The sequence below is a fragment of the Dunckerocampus dactyliophorus genome, chromosome 1 (assembly GCF_027744805.1).
Source record: "Dunckerocampus dactyliophorus isolate RoL2022-P2 chromosome 1, RoL_Ddac_1.1, whole genome shotgun sequence".
NCBI lineage: Eukaryota > Metazoa > Chordata > Actinopteri > Syngnathiformes > Syngnathidae > Dunckerocampus > Dunckerocampus dactyliophorus.
The window spans coordinates 5,136,376-5,162,940 of record NC_072819.1 but is presented as its reverse complement, the minus strand read 5'-3'; the positions used below and the strand labels follow the sequence as shown (position 1 = coordinate 5,162,940).

Below are 26,565 nucleotides of genomic sequence, written 5' to 3'. Positions count from 1 at the left end.
CACTGCTGTGATATAAAGGATCTTTGACTAGCTTTTTTAAAAAACAGATGACCAAAAACAGCAGCGCACTCCTGTCATATAGAGGATCTTGGACTGGCTTTTTAAAACAGATGACCAAAAACAGCAGAGCACTGCTGTCATATTTAGGATCTTTGACTAATATTTTTTTACGACACGACTAAAAAGAGCAGAGCATTCCTGTCATACAGAGGACCTTTGAGTAGTGCGTTTAAAACAGATATCTAAAAACAGCAAAGAGCTCCTGTCATATTAAGGATCTCTGACTAACTTTAAAAAAAAACGATGACCAAAAACAACACAGAGCTCCTGTCATATAGAGGATCTTTGAATAGTATTTTTTTAAACAAATGACCAAAAACAGTAGACCGCTATAAATAGATATTTGACTAGCGCTTTTAAAACAGATGACCTCAAACAGCAAAACACACCTATTATACTGAGGATATTTGACTAGTGTTTTTTTAAACATGAACAAAAACAGCAGTCCTGTCATATTGACGATCTTTGACTAGTGTTTTTTGTGGTATGTGCTTAAAAACAGCAGCGTGTGTCTGCCATACAGAAAATCTTTGACTACTACTTTTAAAACAGATGACAAAAAACAGCAGAGCTCTCCTGTCATATAGAAGATCTTTGACTAGCTTTTTAAAAAAAGGTAACCAAAAACAGCAGAGCACTACTGTTATTTAGAGAATCCTTGACTAGCTTTTTAAAAAAAGATGACCAAAAACAGCAGAGGGCTTCTGTTATATAGAGGAACTTTAAATAGCATTTTTTTAAACGGATGACCAAAAATGGCACAGAGCTCCTGTAATATAGAGGATCTTTGAATAGTGTTTTTTTTAAAACAGATGACCAAAAACAGTAGGCCGCTATAAAAAGATCTTTGACGAGCACTTTTAATATGGATGGCCAAATAAGAAGAGCGCTCCTATCAAATAGAGGATCTTTGACTGGCTTTTTAAAACAGATGACCAAAAACAAAAACAACAGCACTCCTGTCATACAGAGGATCTGTGATTACCTTTTTTAAAGCAGAACACCAAAAACAGCAGAGCACTCCTGTGCTATAGAGGATCTTTGACTTGTGTTTTTGCAGTAAGTACATAGAGGATCTTTGTTCTGTATAGTTTGAGTATAGCTTGATGAGATCCTACTCACACACTGATCTCATTATCGTCAGAAAAAACGATACCAGTATGATCTGATCTCTCATTTTCATGCCAATATCAGCTGATAGTTCACTCGTGTTTTTGACGTAAGTTCCTAAAAACAGCAGAGCACTCTTGTTCTACTGTATACACAACACAATCTTTGTTTAGCATTTTTGCAGCAGATCACTGAAAACAGCTATATAGAGCATCTTTGACGAGTGTTTTTGCAGTAATTTGCTGTATTGAAGTGTTTTTTTCATTTCCCCTGCTGATGAAAAAGATGAAATCGCGTAAACATTGACTTGGCCTTCAAGTCCTGTTCAAACCTGATTACCAAAACTAAAATATGTATCTTCCTCACACTGCCAGTGAGGCTGCTATATGAGCTCCTTGCTTTCCTGCACTCGCATTCGATATCTCACGGCCGCCGGATGAGAGCCACAGACGATAATGAGGCCTTTTTCAGCCTGCAGCTTGTGGACGGCTATTTCCTATAAAAGTTCCTCAGCCCTGGGCACCATTCAGCAAAACGGCCTCGTCATTAAAATGCAATTCATAACCCTCGCCCCAAAAATGTCCTGGCGGCGCTGTGTTGTATTTTGGAATCAAACCTGCACTCCGGAGGCAGCGGAGGGCGGGAGGAATGAGAAGAGCGAGGCTGGCCGTGACGTCGGAGGAGAATGAGCTCGTAATGCGGCGGACGTGACGCCCCAATTAGCCATCGTCAACATATCCCGCTGTGCTGTTTGTGGGAACACTGCAGTTGTGCTTGTTTGTTGGACTAAACGATGATTTTCTCAAATCTTTTCATCCTGCCGGAGTCACTTCTACTGCATCAGTGCAAGTCAAAAATCATTCAAAAAAAAAGAGATCTAAATGATGAATGCCCAAACTCTTTCCTCCGAGAAACGCATGATGAAAAATCAAAAGGATACTGGTGTCCTTTTGTGAAAAAGGCTAAAACCAGTCCAGTCAGCAACAACATTATACATCGATTTAAAAAAACAAGCTGCATGTCATTGTCGCGTTGTATGCGACTAAGTGTATTATCATTATTCTTTTTTTAGTATTTGTAGTATTGGTATCAGTATCACATAAATGTGAATCAAAACTGATTTTTAATTTTAATTTCCCACCTTTAAACATCCTAAAGTCACAACCAATGACATTTGTTTCACAAAACAGCAAAAAAAAAAACATTTAAAAACAAAAATGTCAGGTTATTATATGATAATCAACACCAATATCAAAACGACACCCTCTCTGAAGATGAAGCCCACACGTGCCTTTTGCTTTTTATTGGGCTTTTTGTGTTTGTTTTGTGGTTTATTTTATTTGTGGTGTTGCCCCAGAAAGCAGTAATGTGAAGTGTGATGATAACCGTAGAGTAGGAAGTGGACCGGTACCAGAAAAAGCCTATTAATCATTTTTTTTGTTGTGTTTTTTCCAAATATTTAAATATTTCTTGTTCAATAATTTTTGTACATTTTCCTTTCATATTTTGACTTCATTCCAAAAGATACAAGTTTTTGTTTTGTTGTCATAATATTACAACTTAAAAAAAACAACTCTATGCTACTTAAATGCCATTCTTTTTTCTCGTCATATTACAAGTTTATTTATTTTTCCCTCATTGGAATACAACTGTAATTCTATGAATATTTTGACTTTATTCTTGTAAAATTATAGCAGTTTTTTTTCCATTTCTGCTCTTATTTTTCTTTTTTAAATGTCCAACTATTTCAACTTTCATCTTGTAAATTTTCTTCTGGTAATTATGACTTTATTCTCGTAATATTTGGAATTTATTCCCATAACATTATGCAATTTTTCCCAACCAAATGTTTCAAAAAATATACATTTTTGATTTGTTTGTTTCTCATAATATTACAACTTAAAAAAGCATATTTTTTTCTTTCATAATGCAACTCTATGCTACTAAAATGACATTATTTTTTGTCATAATATTATGAGTTTATTCTTTGACTTTTTGTGTCTTTTTGTCTGGATATTTTGTCTTTATTCTCGTAAAATTACAGCAGTTTTTTTTCCGATTTCTGCTGTCGTTTCTTGTTGAGATAATCCAAATATTTCAACTTTCTTCTCGTAAATGTTCTCGCCCTTATGGCTTTATTGCCATAATATTTTGACTTCATTCTCATAACATAACTTTTTCCGCAACCTAATTGTCCAAAAATGACGACTTTATTCATTGTTTTGTTTGTTTCTCGTAATATTCCAACTTTTAATATTTCAACATCCCAATGTGCCAATAAAAACAACAACTGCGGGCCACAAATGGCCCTCGGGTCGCATTTTGGTCACCCCTGCCTTAAAGGCGAGTATAAAGCATGAAAGACTCAACCAGACTGGTTGAAAGTTGAGAAGACAAGTGAAGCCATGTCATGTGCTGTGAGTTAAGCGGTGTAAAAACAAGATGGCGTCTGTGATGGCTGTGCTGCGAGTGTTCCTAAATGCAAGGCGTGTGTAATTACAGCAGGTAGCAGCCAGCCAGGCAATCATTCCCGCTGATTGAAAACCCAACGTGCGGGTCCGAAAAGGCCACCAGTGCGTACGAGCAGTCAGGTGCAATCTGAAGGGCGCTGAAATGAGAAAGTTGAGGTTGGAGGCGCCACATGATGCGTTCATGTCAATAAAGTCATTCATGTATTCATTCAATAAGTACATGTATTCCCCGTGCGTGCGCTGATATGTGGCAATGACAGTTACCCAGCAAACACTTATTTTAATATTCTTTTATTTTCAATACCCTGCAATAAGCCTTGTGACTAATTAATCAGGACTCGTCTTTGTCGCAGCAGAATCAGCGTCCTCGGGCAAAACAAGATTGGCACTGATGGCGCTAATCTCTTTATTTACGTACGTGTTGCACCTCTAATCCCAGTCCAATCAAAACACACGGAGGTGCCGCGTGACAAAGAAATATGGAGCGGCTCGTGCTCCACATGTAGCAGGAAGTCCCCCCCCACACACACACACACATAAGAAACAAAGTAAAGTGACTTCATCTGTTCCTGGGTCAAACTACTGCCATCATACTGTAAAAGTTGTATTAAGTTAATCAATTGTTTTAAATGTTCAATGTTTAAAGTCATATCTTAACATTCTTAACTGCCGTACAAGTTTAAAGTGTCCCTAAATACTTATAATAATAATAACAATAGCAATGGCACAACAACAATAATAATAGTAATAATAAGTATTATTATCATTGTTAATTGTATTTATATAATAAAATAATAATCATAATAATAATAATAATAATTAATAAACATGATATTATTATTATTATTATGATAAAATTTCAAATTATAACACCAATAATAGTTATGATTACAGTAGACGCTCTTACATCGTAAATAATCCGTTCCGAGAACCTTTATGTCATAGGAATTTTATGTTATACGAAGCGTAAAATACATGTAAATAGCCTAATCCGATCTTCCCAAACTCACCTCTTTGGCACTTCAAAATACAGTCAAACTTGTCTATAGCGACCACTAGAGGGCGTCTGCAAAAGTGGCCGCTATAGACAGGTGGCCTCAATAGACAGGTTGGTGTCCAGTTTGAATGTTGACCAGTAGAGGAAAAAAAAGAAAAAAAAGGGAAAAAATAATAATAATAATATTGACCAGTAGATGGCACTGTGGACTGCGGATAAAAGTTGTACAGCACTACTAGGCTTGTTATTATCATGGTTCATGGTTTTAATCCTGAACATGCATGAGTCAAACAGTAGCACATCACATAGTACAATTCACAATTTTGCATGTCCAAAAAGGAGTAGGAAGAAGCAAAGCTTATTTAATCCTACCCCTCATCAGTTTCACATCAGTTGCAATACATTTATTCACCTCTTGTTCTTCCAAGTGTACTTTGTAGGTCTACATGACAATGTAGTGCAATCGTAGCCAAGGTTTTTACTTACTAAAAGGAAGCTAGAGGCTTAATAATAACTGATAGAATATATCCACGACCCACAGAACAAAGCTGTGCTAGTAATGTCTTACGCTTGTTTTTAATATTTTACTTTTTATACGGCAGAGTGTCATTACAGCTTTAGTTCATCAGGAAGTGACGGGAAGTGACGGTGGGCGTCCCGAGCAGGAGAGCTAGGCTCAGTGCTAGCTGTGAGTTTGAAGAGAGTTGGGAAGTGTGTTTATGTTGGCGTGGATGTAAAGTCCTGCAGTGTTCTCCGCTGTTAATAAAGCCATTAAAGTGCATCGGCGACGTGAGTCTCTCCTTCCCCACAACAAGCGGCATTACAGTATTGACCAGTGCACACCAGGAAATAAACGGTGTCATTTCTTACAGGCATTGGCTGGACAGCTATGTAGTGGGGCTTGTTTAACCTTTGCCTTGTGGGCAAGCAGGAAGGAGAGACGATGCTGAGAGATGTGTGTGTGTTCTGAGTTGCTGTCTGGTGGCCGCGTTCAAGAAATAAAGTTGGCAGAAGCAACAGGAGAAGTTTCCTTCTTTGCTTCGAAGCTGAATAACACTGACAAGTTAACAGACGAGTAGCGAACGGAAAAGAAGACGGCTTTGTTTGTGTCGAATACAGAAGATGAGGACTTTGATGGATTTGTGGATGAGGATTGATAAAAAATAACGTGAGTACATTCTAAAATACTTCAATTACATACAACCCAACTCATTTTTGCTCCCGCTGCCGCATGCATGCTAGCGTATGTTTTTTTTTTATTGTAGCGTCGCTGGGAGCACGTCCTGTTCCCAGCCTACTTTGCGGTAATGTTTTGGTGCAAATGCTCTTAAAGTTACATGTTTGACCAAGAAATAACAAGCTCAAAAAAAGACGGCTTTTTTATGTGGAACAACTGACAGTTTGTGTGGATCTTGTGAATGATTGTGACTGAGCTAGGACTCAGTAATTAAAATCTACACACGACGGCTTCTTTGATTGAAAAACAAAACTTTTTCGTGCATGAAGCTTCTACTTGAGTTGGTAATTTGGCCGCAATATGCGGTCAGATATTGACCAAGGGATACAAAATGGGTGGCCGCTGGCCGCGTTGGACAGGTGACTGCTATACACAGGGTCTATAACATGTAAATTTGCTGGGAGGGGATTTTTCAGTGGCTGCTATAGGCAGGTGGCCGTTCTATAAAGGTGGCTGCTAAGACAGGTTTGACTGACTGACGGGAAAATATAATAAAACGTTAGCATAAACATAGTAGCGTAACATTCCAATATAAAATAAGGTAATAAATAAGATTACTGTAAATGAATAAAACTGAAAAACAAAAACAATCCTACCGTTCACGAGATGTCTTGATCAGGAGCGCTGTCACGCTTTGCAGGACAGGAGCGTGTACTTCCTGTCCTGCGCCATTATTCTGGAAAGCGATGCTTCCGGGGTGGTGGAAGGAACTGCCACTCCACGCCTGGTGGCCGCACAGCTGCGGTCAATTCTAATCACTGACAGTTAAAAGACCAGCGCCGTCGTATGCGCCGCGCTGGTTCATTGTTGTTGTCATTTCCATCGTTGATTTTTCCGTGCTGTCACCTACCTGTGTATAGTTGGTATTATTTTTCCCACAGAGGTTTCCTCTGTCACTTTTAGTTTGTTCCTGTCCTGTGCAATAAAATTACTTTTATTTTTGCACTTTGCCGCCTTCTCTCTGCACCCTGGGGGTCAACCTGCCGACAGCTTCAACGTATCGTGACAAGCGCAAGTGGAGGCAGGAAAGAGGAGGAGGACTAGCCTGAGTCGAAACGCGACTCAAAGAGTCAAAGAGTCAGCTAGCCTCACAGACAAACGCACACGCACTACACGATAATGCTGTGTGCAAAATTTTAATTTGTTACAACTTAATTGTTTAAGTTAGTTTCAGGGCGACTACGAATAGGAAGGAGGTTGAAGGGAGAAGCCTGTCTCTCACACAAACTCACGTACGCACTGTATAACTCAGCCAATGAGATGAGAGCATAGGCGGTGCCCCGATAATCAGCCAATGAGATGAGAGCGGAGGCGGTGCCCCGATAATCAGCCAATGAGATGAGAGCGTAGGCGGTGCCCCGAAAATCAGCCAATGAGAGCGTGATGCGTCAGAAGGCGTCACCCAGTGTTAGTCTGAACTTGCAGCGACTTGAGGCGTTAATAAAGTTGATTGAAAAAAAAAAAAGACTTGCACTGACTTGGCGCTTTGTTGTATGGAATTTCTTCTGTAATACGATGCAAAAACTTTACATAAATTCTTTATGTTCAGTGGAATTTATGTATAAGGAGGTTTATGTTATGTGAGGTACTACTATATTATCATTATTATTATTATTATTAGTAGAAGTAGTAGTAGTAGTAGTAGTAGAATAATAATAATAATAATAATAATAATAATAATAATAATAATAATAATAATACCCCGCCTGTCGCCCGAAGTCAGCTGGGATAGGCTCCAGCATGCCCCCGCGACCCTAATGAGGAAGAAGCGGTATAGAAAATGGATGGATGGATAATAATAATAATAATAATAATAATAATAATAATAAAATCTTAATAATAACAATAATAAAATTCTCATCATTAGCAGTGGTAGTAGTATCGTTATTATACCATACCTATATATATATATATATATATATATATATATATATATATATATATATATATATATATATATATATAATTTTTAACATAAATTTTAATTATGTTTATTTTTTTCAAAGTATGTAATTTATTAATTGTTTATTTATTAAAAAAAACATTTTTTTTTACAATTTGAGTGTTGTTATAATTATTAAATTGTAGCTATTGTTGAAAAAGAAATGATCCAAATGACATCACAACTTGTTTTTTTTCCTGACATTAGAAAGATGTTTTATTCCATGTGGTCTGCATTATTGTGGGTCGCACTGCAGGGCATCACAGCTAATAAGAATCATAACATTCAGAACAATTCACACTTCCGTGATTAAAGTTTGTGGTTTGCATGCGACATGAACAAACACATGATCTTTTTTCTCCCTCCACATGCATTTGGATGTTTTCGTGTTATTTTAGCGGTGACATCAGGCATAAGCCTCCCCCGGCGATGCCTATTAACCCCCCGCCGGCAGAGCGGATGCTGAGAGTTGCACGAAGCTGTGATCCTTTCAAAAAACATAAATCCTCAACGTGTTTATTACGTGGGCGTACTGTGACTTTAAATTGGTTTATCGCATGCCGTGAACACACAAAAAAACCCCGTTAATAAAGGCACTTTTATTTGGGTGACAACGTTAAACTGGGTGTTTTTTTTTATTTTTTTTAGCTCTTTTCCATATAATTCAATTTGCAAGACATCCATGCACATCTCCTGATGTGCTGCTGAAGGAATAGCCGCTGTGGGAGGAATGTGAAATATTTAGTGAGGACGTTGAAATGCTATTATTCACAGCTCAAGTTGCAAAGCCGCGCTATCAAAGAGAGGCGGCATCAGGGGAAAAGATGGTGGCCACGTTTCACCTTTGTGGGGGGGGGCTCGCTACCCACATGTTTAGCTATGTTTCTCACTGATATACAGTCAGAAAAACAATGATTAGCCCACCCGTGTTTCTTCAGTTTATTGATCCATTTTCATGACAAATATAATGACGATAACAAATAAAGCTCATAAGAGTTGAATGTTAGAGCTGCTAGCTAGCAGCTTCCGTGCTTTTCTTGATCATAACCAAAATCATTGAAGTTCTTCCATGCATAGCCACAGCACTGCACTGCCAAAAAATCACACTTTTGAGAGTAGAGGCACCCCAACGATAACCTTTGGTAAAAACAGGCTTCGCTACACATCTTAAACATACATTTATGAAACTTTTTTTTAATCATTGTTTTTAAAAAACAAAATTTAATTCATTTGTAAGGTGTATAGAATAACAGATTTGCATATATGCCGACACTTTTTACCTAAAAAAAACCAAAAAAAAAACACACAGGCTTTGCTACATGTCTTAAAATGACTCCCACGTGAGAGCTGCAAGTTTGATCGTTTAGTTTTCTTCAGCAAATATGCTAACCTAGCATGATGTTGCTGTTAAAAGTGTGAATGTTTAGCACTTGAGGACAGGGGGGGTACAAAGTGCGGCCCGGGGGCCATTTGCGGCCCGCGGCTGTGATTTTATCGGCCCGCAGCACATTCTTAAAATGTAATTTAACAAGGAAACGTTAAAAAAACACAACAGCAGCAGCAAAAATGGAGAAATCAATCAAAAGTCAAAATATTAAGAGAAGAGTTGCAATCTAGCAGGGAAAAAATGCCATCATTTCACAAGCAAATAATAGCATGAGGAAAAATGTCATTTTAGTAGCATGAAGTTGAAATATTAAATAAAAAAGTTAGGTTTTTTTAGATAAAGATAAAACATACTATGGGAATAAAGTTATAATTACGAGAAGGAAAATTTACGAGAGGAAAGCTGAAATGAAATAGTTTGAAAATTTGAAAAAACAACAGCAAAAATGGAAAAAAAACAGCTGTAATTTTTCGGGAATAAAGTCAAAATATGAAGAAAACAGTCATAATCGAATGAAGAACAAAAGTCACAGTTTTACAAGAATAAACTCGTATGATTATGGAAAAAAAACGTCATTTTTCGTCGCATTTCACCTACAGTATACTACAAAGGTGAAATGCAGTTTTTGTTGAGCTACATATAGTAGCATATAGTAGCACATATATACTGTATATGTCTTGGTTTGCAAAATATCAAAGTGGCCCTTGCATCCTTTTATTTTCGGGCTGTGGCCCTCACTGGAAAAGGTTTGGACACCCCTGCTTTAGCATCACATAACTATGCTAGTGTTGCTAACGTTTGTGTCCTCTTGTGCCGCATTTAATGTTACGTTGTTGTTTGTGCGTATATGTTTAGTGTTAAAGCGACAGACGCCACTAGCGCTTTGCTAGATGTGCCGTACGTGGCCCGCGAGCCGTAGTTTGCTCGCCCCTGGTCTAATAATAGGATAACATGAGCTCATCCTAGCATTGTTCCAAAGTGGACCATCCACACTGTGCAGCTGTCACGCATGAATGCTGACAGCCATTCTCTTCGCCGTCCTTTCAGGACGCCGCCTGCCAACATCGCCGTCATTCAATTTCACGTCAACACGAGGGACAATTAAAGCTGATGAGGTTTGGTGGGCGGACAGTTGAGACAAACTGTGTCCACCAGCAGGCTAACTAACTGTCCTCCATGGTGTGCATTGCAGGATGGGGGAAGACTGCACACAGCAGAAGGGACGCACATTAGTGATGGGCGATACCAGACATGTTATTACCAATACGATACCAAGCAAAACACGGCTCAGTATTGCTGATAATACTGCTGTAATATGCATGTCAGGCCACTAGTTGGCGATGTGACCGGTTAAAGACACAGTTACACTGTACGTACGCACCAGCATTCTGCCGTTTTCAAAGATTTACGCTTTGTGCCAGAAATTTTCATGAGATGCGTTGTTAAAAAAAGACAAGGTGGCTAAGTTTTAAGCTGCAATCGGTAATGTTCGCCCTCCTAACCTAAATTCTGCATTCCATCTCATTTTTGTGTCATGTTCCAGCGACCGCTTGTGATTGTGTCCATCATGAAGAACGAGGACAGCGCCGAAAGGGCGCTCGGTGAAACAAACATAAAACGCTTTAATGGTTCCTCCTCCTTGTCAATGGGCAGTCAAAACGGCAACACGGGAGGCATTGAAGTGACTCGTCTCTCATTCAATGTACGCCCCGGGGCAGAAAGACAGCGACAAAGAAGGACGCGGGGACACAAACAAAGTCCCGCTCCAGAAACATGGATGCTAGTTTGCTCAGAGTCCTGGTCCCTGAGGGCCTCCATTTGGGTCTATTAGGTGAAGTGACCTGGACAAGATGGAGCAAGCATGCTGAAAGGACAAAGTGAAGAGGAATGTTGCTCTTTTAGATTGTTTTGTTTTTTTTTGACTGCACAGACATCACTCCATGAATTTCTAAGGTGTGTGTGCAGAGGCAAGCAACTCTATACATTCATTTTCTACATTCTTTATGCTCTTTATGAGTCTACCCCAGCTGATTTAGAGGAAGAGGCGGGTACACCCTGGACTCAACACCTGTCAGTCACAGAGCTGACATACAAGCTAGGTACCTTGCAGGTTAAAGCAAATCTCTCGCAGAACCTAACGTACGTTTATTATCGTCATTGGGGAAAACCTTGTCTTCCGTTAATCTAACGTAGGTCTTTTCGTAAAAGCATCACATGCAATTTAGCATCTTCGAAGAACCTGACGTACGTGTTTTTGTCGTTATTCGGGAACATCTTGGCATCACTAAACCGAGTTTCGCCAGGAAAATGTCTTCAGTGAACCTGATGTATGGTTTTCATCAACATCGGAGACAATTTATCGTCTCCGATCAAGCTACCGTACGTGTTTTTGTTATCATTCAGGAAAATGTTGTCTTCAGTGAACCAGACAAGAAAAAAAAAACAAAACACGTGCAGAGTAAATCCTTTAGATGATCATTGAGAAAATGTCTTACGAGCCTTTGCGTGTCATGGTTTAAATGCCAAATGTTGTTTGTTTGAAGCACAAAATTACCGTTTGAACTCCAAATTGTTTGACTTGGAAAGTTCCTCTGTACTTGTAAGACGTAACGTAAGATTATTTCAATGTCTTTTCTGCAGAGAACAACGTCTTTGAAGGTCAAGCAGTGTTTGGGAGTGAAAAGTATGACTTTAGAGCTGCGTATCGCTGTAAAGTAAAGTAAAGTACTTGTACTTTTGATTGCATCCAAAGGCTCCACCGTGGAGGACCATCATGCCTCACCGTCCACTTCAGAGGAAGGACGACGCTCCAATCAGGGCGGGGAGAGTTTCTGGGGTCAGACACAATTAGCTTTCAAGGGTCTGTCTGAGAATCAAGGTTAAAAGCATCCAATCAAATCAAGCCGCTAATTTGTTTTCGCAGCGCGGCTAAAGCCTGTTAGCCCGTTAGCTGATCCAATTAGCAGGCGGTGTCACCCTGCAGCGCACGCAAAGAGAGCAAGAAGAGAGTCCCAGCGGAGGTTTGTTGACTGTCACGCGGGATTGTCGTTTGCTGCTCTTTGCTTTGATTGCTCCACTTTCGTGCGGCCGGGCGCCGCCGCAGGAGGCTAAAAGGTACGCTCTTCAAGTCCGCGACGTGAGCCGCCGCTGGGCCGGCCGGACACTGATTGGATGAGAGACTGACGGCCTGCTGGGTGAGGACGACAGAGAGCGGATGGACGCGCTGAAGGCCTGATGTCTTAATTGGCGCGAGTGGCAACGGACGGTGCCTGACGAGACTCGTTAATCAGAGGCTCGGTGAGGAGGCTACGGGCGAGGATGGATGGAGACCAAAGCGCCTTCTCGACCTCACAGGCGTCCATTCGGAAACGCCCTCGCAGCTGCGGCTGTCACACTCGCTAATTAGCATCCGTGCACTGCGGCACAAACATTACATCATGTGGAGACCTCTTCAGCCTGCATGTGTTGCTCAGGTTGTACACCGCCTCAGTCAGTCCTTCAAACACATCCTGTAGTACACCAACTTCAAAATAAAGTTCCACTTCCCAAAATGGTCCCTCTCATAACACTTTAACAACAATGGAACTTTTTTTTTTTTTTTTTTTACTTTTCCAACATCAAATATTTTAAACAACTTAAGACAGAACCATATATTATATTTTATTATTATTATTATTATTATTTTAATTTTTATTATTATTATTTTAAGCCCTCATTTTTTCAACAGGAAAAACAACAAAAAATATGAAATACTGTATATATATATATATATATATATATATATATATATATATATATATATATATATATAAATATATAAAAATCATGAAAATTCTTTTTTATTATAAAACTACATATTAAAGTGAATACAATTATAAATTAAACTCAAAATATATATATATATAATTAAAATGTATTTTAATATCGGCATTTTTTTCTCAAAACAAAGGTCTAAAGTTAAAAATTGGGGTCAATAATAATCGTCAATAATTGAGTACTGTGTATTCCAAAAATAAAAATCATACACTTTCTACCCTTTGCCCCCAAACCGTCCTCTCTCGTAAAGGCCAAAAAAAAAATGTTATGTTTGATCTTTTTGCCACTCTCATCGCATCATATCTTATCAACATACACTTTTAAGTTTTTTTATAAAGCATTTTTCCCATAAGACTCCCAACTTTTTGGGAAAAACACAAAATATGCAATATAAATTGAATATTTGGGAGAAAATGATGACATCCTTGACTGGATCCATAATTGATAACAACATTGGTTTTAATGCATTATTATTTTTGGAGCAAATGAAAAGTGTTTCCCTCATGTCCCAAAATGGTCCCTCTAAAGAAAGTTGAATACCACCGCATCAAGTGTGTTTGCTTGTGTTATGCATGAGCATAGCATTACATCATGTCAGGATTACAGCACACGCAGTACAAAGATGTGCTTGGCTTCTTATGGAACCAGATTGGAACCTGATTGGAACCAGATTGGTCCCGAGGGTAGAAAGTGTGGGCATATTTGCAAATCCCTTCCATGCACCGTCATTTAGAGGCGGCCGTTACATTTTAAACATAATAAAATAACAAGATTAACCTTTCAACTTTTTTCTTTATTTTAAGATGTGTAGCAAAGCCTGTCACTTTTGTGTAATAGTGGACTTTCGCTGTGTTTTTTTCAGTGTCGTTCTAAATTGCACCGTCGAGGTTCCACTGTGCCGATTGTACAATACATTTGATGCATGTCAACATGCATGTCTGACCCCCCCTCTTCCTGCTGTCACCCACTTGAGTCACACTGCACATGACGGCTGAGTCCACTCTCTCCCCCCCCCTCTCTCTCTCTCTTTCTCTTGGGGAGTGCAAATTCCCGCGCATCACATCACTTGCGATCACACGCGGCACCCTTTGACGAGAGACTTGATGGGCCGCCGCGCTAACGTGAAGCGATGGCCGCCGAGGTCCGCGGGCGACGAGACACAAAGACTGCCGGTGTGCCGGGGCGTTCGCGACACGCTCAGACACACGGAAGCGATCGCGGCGCATTAAAAGTTCGTCTTTCTTCAGCTCCTTGCTTGCTTCTAAACAAGACAATTAGGAATATTTTTATGCACGGCAGAGCTCCAAGACTAAAACCACTGCTTAACAAAAAGAACATTAAGACTCGTCTCACTTTTACCAGAAACATCTTGATGATCCCAAGACATTTGGGAAAATACTCTGTGGTCGGACGAGACAAAAGATGAAATTTTGGAAGGTGTGTGTCCCATTACATCTGGCGTAAAAGTAACGCCGCATTTCAGAAAAAAAACCATCATACCAACAGTAAAACATGGTGGTGGTAGTGTGATGGTCTGGGGCTGTTTTGCTGCTTCAGGACCTGGAAGACTTGCTGTGATAAATGGAACCATGAATTCTGCTGTCTACCACAAAATCCCGAAGGAGAATGTCCGGCCATCTGTTGGTGACCTCAAGCTGAAACCAAGTTGGGTTCTGCAGCAGGACAATGATCCAAAACACAGCAGAATATTTATGTAGACTTTAATAATGATTTGGAGTGCGTGAGAACGTGGAAAGGTATTAACTCGTTCAATAGCACAGACGTATTTATACGTTTTTATCAACCCGGACGCCTGATCCCAAAGTCATATTTTTATGTCTTTTACATTTTGTCACTGTTAAGGCCGGATTATATTTTCCACTCAAATGAGCCACACGGAAAAGAGCCGTGAGGAAATCCACTCGAGAAACCGTGTGTGACTTTACACTCCATGCAGCGTCTGCTCCCAAACTACAGGGGGCGACCACGGTACTAAACTAGAGCGGAAGAAGTTTGCCGTTGTTTACTTGACTTCCAACATGGCGACACTTGCGCGTCCACTTCCTGAAGAAGAGGGATTTTGTATTTATTTGCTGCTGCTACAGAAAAGGCGGTCCACTCGTCCTTTGAACAGGAGTGCTGCGATCGCAGCTCCTCATTCCTCCCACCGCAGGGACTTGGACTTGGACTTGTACCGGCAGGAGAAGGTGCTTTCAAAAGGCATACTGAACATGCAAAAGAAGATTCAAAAAACAACTTGACTTAAAACACAACTCGTCTCAGTGTTTCTTTATGCTGAAACTACCGTACGTCAGGGTAGGCCGCCTCGTATAACTGCTGGTATTTCTAGACTTCAGCTGCCAGGTTGCCATTTTTTTCCGCGTGTCTCCGTCCGTGTAGTTAATAGTTAGAAAAACTTGAAAGTGCACGGAGGGGGAATTTTCCACATGAAAAGGGCCGCTCGAGGGTCCGAGGGTGCGAAAATGACGTCATTTGTCAGCACAGACCCCGCGGATGCGGGAAGCATAAGACAGGCTTTAGAGCAGTTTTCAGCCATAAAAACGGCCACAAGGTGGCAGAAGTGCGTTTTGATCGGCGCTCGGCAGGATAGGAGCTTGCGGATGGAAAAATCACACATGACAGGAAAGAGGAAGTGAGAGAGCGTGGAGGAGTGTAGCGAGAAGGTTACGCATTGTAGGGAAGGCACTCGCAGACGTGCATGCGCACACATAGTTCAGTTGCAAATGTGAAAATTGTAAATAGTTCATGGTGTTATATTTGTAAATAAACTGTAATTTTGATGTAAAACAAGCCCTTTTTTGTGTTGTTTGTGTTGGTATAGTAGTTTACATATTTGAGCTGTCACAAAAGCAAAGAAATTGAGTCAAAGTGAAAGTTATGCTTGAAATGTATCTTTTCACAAAAAGCTGTTTACCTCCTTTTTCTAGTTGGGAGCTGATATTTTCCTGAAACTTGCCTATGCTCTACTGCTGATTACTAAAGAACGGAAAAAGGTTTAAACAAACTGTTTTTTTCTGATGAAAGACGGGAGTCTAATCTTTCTTTTGGTAGGTTCCATGTTTATATAGCAGCCATAGAACACAATATTCTGTGTGCCTTGAAAGATCAGTCAAAATTGTCTAAAATTGCGGGTACTGAAGGGGTTGTCTTTTGAAAAATGGCTGGGATTGAACGAATGAATGATTTGGAGTTCGTGAGGAAGTGGAAAGGTATTTATAAGGGTTATACGGCGGCTACAGTTTGATTATTCCCATTTATTACCCTCACGTCGTCACACGGCAAAAAGCAATAAGCTTCACTTATGAAAAGTAAGTCTGGGAATACCCTCCCCGTGTCCCCCCACCTTTGATGCTTCCTGTGTGACTTTAATCACCCCGCCCTGCTTTGGAGTAACTTTGTCAAGTCTTTTGACCTGCAACGCTGTGAAACGCGAAGCGCTTATTGCAGCAGAAAGACAGAAGAGGAGCAGGAGGGTCGGGAGGGAAGAATGTTTTCTGTGTCACTGACGTCCCTCCCGCATTGTCCTCGCAAAATGTCAGCGTGCCCTTGGGAGGCGGCGCTGTGCAGGCAAGACTCATCTGTCTCTGCGCATTTAGCAAGACACGGGCACAGAAAAGCCCGGAAGCTTCTCCGCTGCGCTCGGACCACCACGGTGGTCAGACCACCACTCCAGCGCCAAGTACCAGCTGAAGGACACCATCACATGTGTTGGTTGTACATGCAATCATGTCCGTCTCTACTAGAATGTCACTGAGGAGAGCGCTGACCTCCGCCAAGGCCAAGTGGTTAACAAGCGTTTGTCTGTTAGTTTGCTAGCGGACCTTCCATGACCACATGAAATGAAATATATCATTAAAATGAAACACAGCATTTCGTGGAGGCACTTTTTAGGAGGAATCTCTTCGTCTCAACATGAACTTTCATTCTTCCGACACCATGCACAACACGAGTGAGTTGCTCGCCTGGGAGGTTCAGTTGACTGGCGGCTCTGTGAGTTATGCACTGCAGTTGGTTTCTGATGAAAGATCAATAGGCGTTCCAATTGTTACCGTGAAAAAACGTTGATGTGCTACGCGAAAACACCTCCTGACGTGACCCACGTTAAATAAAGTGAAGGAAAGCAAAGCATCGAGTGGATCGTTTCTTCAATGTAGCAACTCAGAAACTTTGTCAAGTTCGAGGGATGCCTGAATTATAACCACAACCAGCATATTAAATTGAAGTAAATTAAATTAAATTTAAAAAAATTAATCAAATTAGTTTATTTTCATTCAATTTCATAATTTCTGCTACTTTCGTAATAAAATTAAAATACAATTAATTTAATTTAAATCAAATTGTCCATTTTTGTTATTTGAATTTACTGATTAATTAAATTTATGATTTATTTTATTTTATTCAATTGAACAGTTTATGCTACCTTCACCACTGAATTAAATTACAATAACTTAAACTGAAAATTAAATACATTTTTTAATTTAAAGTGCAGTGTATTGTATTGATTACTTAATTTATTCATCAATTGAATTTCATTTCATTCAATTGAATAACTCCTGCTACTTTTGCAGTTAAATTAATTTAAACTACAGTCACGTAAATTAAATTGTGTATCTGATTTATTTTAATGTATAAATTAATTTAGTTAATTTTTTTATTTGATTCAGTTGAATAGTTTCTGCTACCTTCACCACTAAATTAAATTACTATAAACTGAATACAATTTTAATTTAAATTGCCGTGTATTTGATTATTTCATTTAAATCAATTTAGTTTCATTTCATTCAATTTGATCATTTCTGCTACTTTTGTACTAAAATTAAATTCCATTTGATGTAATTTCATTGAAATCAAATTTTTCATTTGTGTTATTTCAATTTACTAATTAATGAATGTATTCATTTATTTTATTTCATTCAATTCAATCGTTTCTGCTACCTTCACCACTAAATTAAATTAAAATAAATAAAATTACATTAAAAATGTGATCAAATTTGATTTAAATAGCAGTGTATTTGATTATTTAATTTCATAATAATTTCTACTACTTTCACTATTAAATTAAATTCAAATTAAATTGTGTATTTGATTTATTTAGTTTATTTTGTATGTTTCTTCAAATTTGATTCAATTGAAGAGTTTCTGCTACCTTCACCACTATATTCAATTCAGGTCAATGAAATTACTTTTTCTTTAATTACATTTGCTATTGAAATTGCAGTGTATGCTTGTTTCATATCATTTGTTTTATTCCATGCAATCATTTCTGCTACTTTTGCAAATGTAAATAAATGAAATTAAACTGAAATAAATGAAACTTGAATTCCTTGTATTTACAAATTACTGCAGCCTGCCCGACATGTGCCCTTCCAGATGAAGGGTTTTCAACCGGTGGGTGCGGACCCATTGCGGGTGGACACCTTGTCAAAAAATGCAATCAAATGTTACAAGCACAGCCGATAAAAGGTGAGAATATTTCCAGATTGCATTGTTGTCTTTGTGTCTATTTTGCTAAAGGTCACGTTGCAACGACTCTGCTAATTGGCTGCTGTGAAGCCAACATGTGGTTCTGCCAATGAAAGAAGCATGGCGTATTCCCTTCAAGCGGTGATGTCACCCTTTGCCACGCACGCCATTGTCACAACATCCTCAACAACGTCGGCTGCAGGAACGGCTTGTGTTCATAAATTAGCAGACGAGCACAAAAAACGCGAGTAATCCTCTAATCTAGCGCATTTCTGTCATGCCGAGAGGCGAGAGGCGCTCACTGGCGAGGATTAAAGCAGCTCATTAGACGGAAGCGTCCGTGATTGAAAAAGGGCCGAGGGCGAACGCGGGAAGACAAAGCAGCTGAAGGAAATGAAGGCTTTTATCAGACCCGGACAGAAGCCCGGCTTTGCGGACTGGAAGCCTCAGATGCCGCATCGGCAGCATCGGCTCGCCTCGGCGACCAGATTAAATGGCTTATTGACTGCCACGCGGCCCAGGCATCGCACACAGCAACGACAAAAAAGAGAAGAAGTCCAGATGTCAGGAGTCACCTTCACATGTCAGCCTGATGGAATCTTCAAACAAAGCAGGATGAATTCCACTGTCCTCACCGCACTTTATGATTATTAAAATGCCAGCTTCTTCCCTTCAGCCCCGCTCTGAAAGATTCATAAAGGCCACTTAGCCACCGTGTCACCTCGCAGGGCAGCCGGGCCGAGTCACAGACGTGACGCCCCTCCAGAAATCTTGACTTAGCCTCTCTGATATCGAATCCAACATTTAAAAGACAATCTATTCTTATTCACATCATCAAACAGTGAGAGGCTGATACCAGTGGTGTGCAAAGTGCGGCCCGGGGGCCGTTTGCGGCCCGCAGCTGTTTCTTTTATTGGCCCGTGGCACATTTGAAAAATATAATTGAACAAGAAAGCTATGAAAAGACAACAACAACAAAACAGCAAAAATCAGCAGTAATCTTACAAAAATAAAGTCAAAATATTGAGGGGAAAAAAGTTGCAATATAACGAGAAAAAGCTCGTAATATTATGAGGAAAAACAACGCCACAAAAATGTTCTAAGGCTACAAAAATAAAGTCGAAATATTATGGAAATAAATTCAGAATCACGAGAAGAAAGTTGAAACAGCTAAAATTTCACATGAATAAAGTCAAAATATGGAGAGAACAAAGTCGTATTCTAACAAGAAAACAAGTCCCAATTTTACAGGAATAAACTCATAATGTTATGAGGAAAGTCAGGAAGTCATTTTAGTAGCATAAAGTTGAAATATTAAACCAAAAAGTTTTTTTAAGTACTAATATTATGAGAAACAAACAAAACAGCAGATAAAGTTGTCATTTTTGGAAAATTAGGTTGCAGAAAAAGTTCTAATGTTACGAGAATAAAGTCAAAGTATTATGGGAATACTGTCAGAATTACGAGGAGAAAATTCACAAGAAGAACGTTGAAACAATTGGAAAAATTAACACAAAAAAAGCAACAGCAGAAAACACCTGCAATTTTCTGAGAATAAAGTCAAAACAAAATAATAAATAATAACATAATAAATAAAATAAAATAAAATAAAATAAAATAAAATAAAATAAAATAAAATAAAATAAATACAAGCAATTAAAAAATAAAAAACATAAAAAAATAATAAAAGTCGTAATTTTTTTTTAAACAACAAATAAAGTTGTAATTTTTGGAAAATTAGGTAGCGGAAAAAGTTAGAATGTTCCTAGAATAAAGTCTAAATATTATACGAATAAAGTCATAATATTACAAAGATATAATTGTATAAGAATTATACAATTTTATAATTTTATAAGAATTAACTCAAAATATTAAGAGAAAAAAAGTCATATTCTAATGAGAAAACAAGTTCCAACTGTACAAGAATAAACTAAAGTGGAAATATTATAAGGCTGTCAACCGATTAAATATTTAATCACGATTAATCACATTTTTTGCCCATAGTTAACTCACAATTAATCGTATTTAATCGCAAATGGAAAATGTTTTTATCTATGATAAGTAGGGATGTAAAACGATTCGATACGCAACTACAATGATAACTACATCAAATGTTATGTTTTATTTTACTCCAAAAATAATATATATAATAATAATATAATTAGAAATCCCATAGTTTTTGCATGTTTAATGCATTTTGTTCACTTTGTCTGACAGTCCTTGAACGCACCTTCCAACTTTTGGCTGAGGGTCAAAGCGGACATGCGCACGTTAATCGCATGTCAAAAAATAGTAGTGCTGTTAAAGGAAACTTCCGTGAAAGCGTTATTAATGCGTTTACTTTGACAGCCCTATATGTGTGTGTGTGTGTGTGTGTGTGTGTGTGCATGTGTGTATATGTATATACAGGTACGTTGTTGAATCGTAACAAGAAAAAAAGCCGCAAAGTTACGAGAATAAATTCGGAAAGAGGAAAAATAATGTCATTTTAGTAGCATAGTTGAAATAATATTTTTTTAAGTCATAATATTACGAGAAACAAACAAAACAACAAATTAAATTTTTATTTTTGGAAAATTAGGTTGCGGAAAAAATGGTAATGATATGAGAATAAAGTCAAATGAGATGAGAGCAGTATAGAAAATGGATGGATGAGACAAAAAAGTTGTATTATAACGAGAAAACAAGTCACAATCGTAAGGGAAGGCATTTCAGGAGCATAAAGTTCAAATATTAAAGAAAAATGTTTAGTTGGTAATATAAATAATGAATACAAATAAATAAAGCTGTACATTTGGGAAAATTAGGTTGGGGTAAAATGTGATATTATGAGAATAAAGTCATAATATTATGGAAATAAAATCATAACATTCTGGGAAAAAAAAATTCAAAGATTATTTAAGAAGAAAGTTGAAATATTTAGAAGAGAAAAAGAGTGAAGTTGATATTAATAATAGGCTTTTTCACCAACAGTATATGACAAAGCTGAGATGTTGCTTGGCAAAGTTGCATCCTTTCATTTTTCACTAAGTGGTTTGGACACCACTTCCTATTGGTTTATTAAATACAACAAGTACTTTTTTTTAACCTTAATAATGATTTGGAGTGCATGAGAAAGCAGACAGGAAAACATAGCCCTCTTTGTGCCACATCATCATTTGTGTGCCTTTTGAGGCGTATTTTCCTGGTAGTATTCCACCAACATGTCACGCGCGATGCGCTAGCTCGCAGCCGAGCGCAACCAAGCGTCGCGTCTCTGGCTAACATGCGCATGTCCACGCATTCTCCCGTGTTATTGCTTGCGAGCGCAGGATTACCCCCGGCGCCAATTAAAGAGGAATAAAGGTTGCCGAACAAGCGGCTCCATTGTGCTGTTGGTTTTTGGAGCGCTGATGCATGGCGGGTGGGGTCACACGCACACCTTATTGCCGGCCCACCTGCCAATCAATACGCTGCCTAATCAAATGTCAGCCACTATATGAGCACGGCGTATTGACACGCCGCAGACGACACCATCGGCCGTCTGCAGGAGCCAGATAAGGTGCACCGAGATATTCCACCTTGCCCTCTGAGAAGACCTCCCACTCCACATCTTTTGAAATGATTACTATTATTTCCTATTACTAAACCTCTGCTGCAAAGTTACACTAAATTGGGGGGGGGGTCCAAACTTCTTCCAGCGAGGGCCGTATATTTCAAAATTAAAGCATACGGGGGCCATTTTGATACATTTTAAACATTAAAGATGCTAAAAACAAGATGCTAAGCTACCTGAACAAAACATTTTAGCTTTGTGTTTTGCTGACAAAGCAAATGAGTACAATATCTACTCATTTATCCCCTTAATAATCAATCGATTGCATTTTTGCAATATGCAAACATTAAAAAACACACTGAGGCCCAAAAGTTGCCACCGGGCCGCACTTTGGACACACCTGCACAATAACCTCCAAGGTTCTAGTTGTCAAACTTGGAATTTGATTGAGATTTTGGGGGATAATACTCAAAAACACACACACACACAATCTCCATCACCATGAATGACCACGAACATGCTTTGCTTTGTTTGCAAACAAAAGAGGAGAAAACATACCTCAGCCTGCGCCTTGCGTGGTTACAGTTAAGAGTGATTATTTTTACTTCTTTTTAGACTTCCGTGACACATTTGCGTTAAGGTTGTTGTTTTTACAGCTAGGAAGCTTCACTTCTTTTCGCACTTTACCAGGAAGTACAAAAACCCTCATTGTTGTCATTCGGCAACAATACTGCAAGTCGGTGTTTTATTGTTTACATTAAATAAAAATATAAGGTTTTTGAAAATAAAAAAAAGTACATCAATTGGCACATAAGCGAGAGGTCGATCCGCCATTGTGTGTTTACAATGTGACTTAAAACTTTGCCTGTACACTTTATAAAGGTTTTAAGATGGCCACAGTTTGACCCTGGAACAGATTATTCCTACTATTCCTACTATTATTCTTTTTACACTTGTATCCCTGGAACGGATTATTCCTGTTTACATTGCTTCATTTTAAACCTTGCTTTTTTTTTTTACACTTGCCTGACAGTTCATCCATCCATCCATTTTCTATACCGCTTCTCCTCATGCATGCTGGAGCCTATCCCAGCTGACTTCGGGCGACAGGCGAGGTACACCCTGGACTGGTGGCCAGCCAATGGCAGGGCACATATACACAAACAACCATTCACACTCACATTCATACCTATGGACAATTTAGAGTCACCAATGAACCTCACATGCATGTTTTTGGAATGTGGGAGGAAACCGGAGTACCCGGAGAAAACCCACGAGCGCACGGGAAGAACATGCAAACTCCACACAGAAATGCCCAAGGGAGAATCGAACCCAGGTCTTCCCGATCTCCAGGCTGTTACTGTGTTGGCTAACATGCTAACCGTGCGGCCCCTGAGAGTTCAAAGTTGTTAAAAAAAGTGACTTCCCACATGGGCTGTACACTCAATAAAGCTTTCAAAATGGCCACCGTTTAAGCCTGGAACAGACTATTTCTATTTACAATATTAGTAAGCGTGGCTAACTTCTTTTTACACTTGTATGACAGTTAAGAATGTCAAAATGTGAATTAAAACATTGCCTTTACATTTCACAAAGCTTTTATGACGGCCATGCTTTGACCCTGGAACAGACTATTTCTATTTACATTATTTTGAACATTGCTTAAGTTCTTCTTACACTTGTATGGCAGTTAAGAACCTTAAAATGTGCGTGAAAACATTCCCTGTGTACGTAATAAAGCTCTTCTGACGGCCACAGTTTGACCCTGGAACAGAGCATTTCCATTTGCGTTGTATAAGCCAACATTTAGTGTAGAGCAGCTAATGCGTGGTATACAAGTACGCCACAATGTTCTGCATGAGTGCAGCCTTTAAATTAAAGGCTACTCTTTTGTCTTTCTGCCATCATTTCAACACACCACCGCCACTCCACTTCATTTCTTTCCTCGTATTTACTTTTAATTTGTATCGATCTTTCCGCCCGTGCCCGCAATTCTGCCGATGTCAGCAAAGGTGAAGGAGCATTACAATATACAATAGCGGATCTGCTGTGCGGCACGGCGGAGGAAATGAAAAGCAAACGCCACCTTTGTCCGCCACGTGCGCCGGTCCGGCCGGAAGGGCTTTGGTGGAATTGAAAAAGGTTGCGGGTTCACATCCCCGGACAATGATGGCCTCTCTGCTGCCTCCTCGCAGGAGATTAGAGGAGCGTGACAGATAAGAAGCAGCCTTTTTTTTTTTTTTAACCGAGCGGGACAGATCGAAATAGCTGAGGCGTTCTAGTTTGCCAGAGGACGACAAATAGACAGAGACAGAAAGGCGGAGAGGACAAAAAGTGACGCATTGACTGCTGACCTTGGATTGGATTGGATTGGATGCTGCTCTTCAAAGATAACACAAGTAAAGATCAATTGCAACAAACACACTGTCACACTTTTCAATCATGCAAAAGTCACGTTTTAAACAGTAATACGTGTCTAGGAGCACCAAACGCGATATCATCTCCATCACTTGTTTGCGCCACTTTGGAGGGAAGAGGCGCTCGAACGTCTTCCCAGGGCGCCATGGAGGAATACCGCGATACACGAGTGCTGTGCAGTCAGGGCCAGCAAAGCCTTCGTAAACGTAGCTCACACAGCTAAGCTAGTGTTGCTGACGTCTGACTGCATTCACTGACGTTAAAGTACTTTTTCACTCAGTTTTGCATTTTCAAAGCTTGCTGAACTGACGACTTGTGACGTATGTTGATGTCTTTTGTGATGGTCGTTGGAGCTCGGATGTTTTTGTATGATTTTTGAGGCTTATTTAACTTCATGTATACAAAGACATACAGCAGGCTTCGCTACACATCCTAAAATCAAGCTCTGCCAACTACATGGCAAGCAGCTGCAGACGTGGGAGCTGCTTGACTATTCATCAAATATACTAACCTATCATTTTGCTGCTGTTAAAATGTGAGTGTAATGTTAGCACTTTAGCATCACATAGTTGTGGTAGTGGTGCTAACATTTGTGTTACATTATTGTATGTGATATACGGCATCTATTATCCTGGAGATAAGCGCAAAGTTACCGTGTATATCACAACTGGATCAAGTACACAAATAAATAAAATGCAAAAGTGCTAAATAGTGCGGATAATTGGCATTAAAGCCACTTTTATACCGTATAAAGTCCAGCCTCAAGGCTAACACGCTTGTGGCACCTCGGACACATATTTAACATTCTTCAAAAACACTACACTGCGGGACTTTTAAATGACATAACTTCTCAAGCAAACTTTTAATGCATTTTATGACCTACATCATGTATGCTAATGCATGCAGGCAGCGTGGGACACAGGTGACGCTTTAAGGGAATGATGGAGCCAAGGCCACTTCCACTCTGCCGACATCCCGCTGCTCCCGAGAGATACGCAAACCCGCCTCCTCGGCTCATTCGAGGGGCCGCTCGGCCTTCTAAATTGAAAACGTAATGAGCCGCAATCGGCGTCGCATCGGCAGTAAACAAAAGGAGTCGTCCCGCGGTGACTTGTTTGTCTGCGCGTCGCCGGGGAAGCGTCGTTATTTTTATTTGCGGCAGCCGTCAAGGCTTGAAGGAAAATGTCATTATTCCCACAGCAGCGACGGGAATATCAGCTTTTCCAGGCAGGAACCTTGGATTTTGACAGTCTTGCCGACAGGAAATACAATTAATCTGTTCCAGGGTCAAAGTGTAGCCATTACAGAAGCTTTCCGAAATGTTTTAAGTCACATTTTTCCATTTTAATTGCCATACAAGTGGAAAATAGAGTCAAAAAAGGTATAAATAACAAAAAAAGCATCTTAACCCTTGTTGACGAATGCGTTACACAAAGGCAAGCCGCATTGCATCTCATTTTTCAATGTTCGTAGCTCTCATACAGTGGAAAAAGAAGTTAGGCAATGTAAAGTTAATAGTAAAAAAACAAACAAAACGGAACTTCCTGTGTATATTCTTTTTTTGTTTGAGGCTGCTTGCTCACGTTAAACGCCAACGGAAAAGCAAAACAGTGGGAGTTTATGCATTGATGTGCGGGAGGTCGAGTCACGCATGACGGCGGTTCAAACTGACGGTTTGAGGCAGGATTTTTTTCCCCGAAAATGGGTCAAATCCAGTATTATTCAACATCTAGACATTTAGACAACCTGCATGACTGCGCTTTTTATTTTTCACTGAAAAATTGTGTCGAATCAAAAAATATTTGCCTTTAAAAGGTTGCGCTAAACTTAAAAAAAAAAAAATATATATATATATATATATATATATGAAAATATATAAAAATAAAATTTTAAAGTTTGGAAATTAGAAAAAAAAAATCTGGAAAAAATGCCTCAAAAGCACCCAAAAAACCTCATCATGTGTTTAAAATGTGACTTAAAATATTACCTGTACACAAATGAACTGTAACATATCATATTTTTAGTGACAAAGGCGTTCCGTAGGTCGCATTGCATCTCATTCAACTTCCTGTGTATATTCTTTTTTTTTTTCTTAGGCTGCTTGCTCG

The 26,565-nt window shown here is 39.2% G+C and overlaps 1 long non-coding RNA gene across 1 annotated transcript in view; it reads right to left on the bottom strand.

Annotated features, from left to right (window-relative positions):
• Window positions 1-8,409: 8,409 nt before the first annotated feature.
• The window catches only part of LOC129191981 (uncharacterized), a 123,602-nt gene continuing 105,446 nt past the window's right edge, over window positions 8,410-26,565 (bottom strand). Inside the window, exon 4 of the long non-coding RNA XR_008573301.1 lies at window positions 8,410-8,536. This is a non-coding gene — a long non-coding RNA (uncharacterized LOC129191981). The remainder of the gene's footprint in view (window positions 8,537-26,565) is intronic.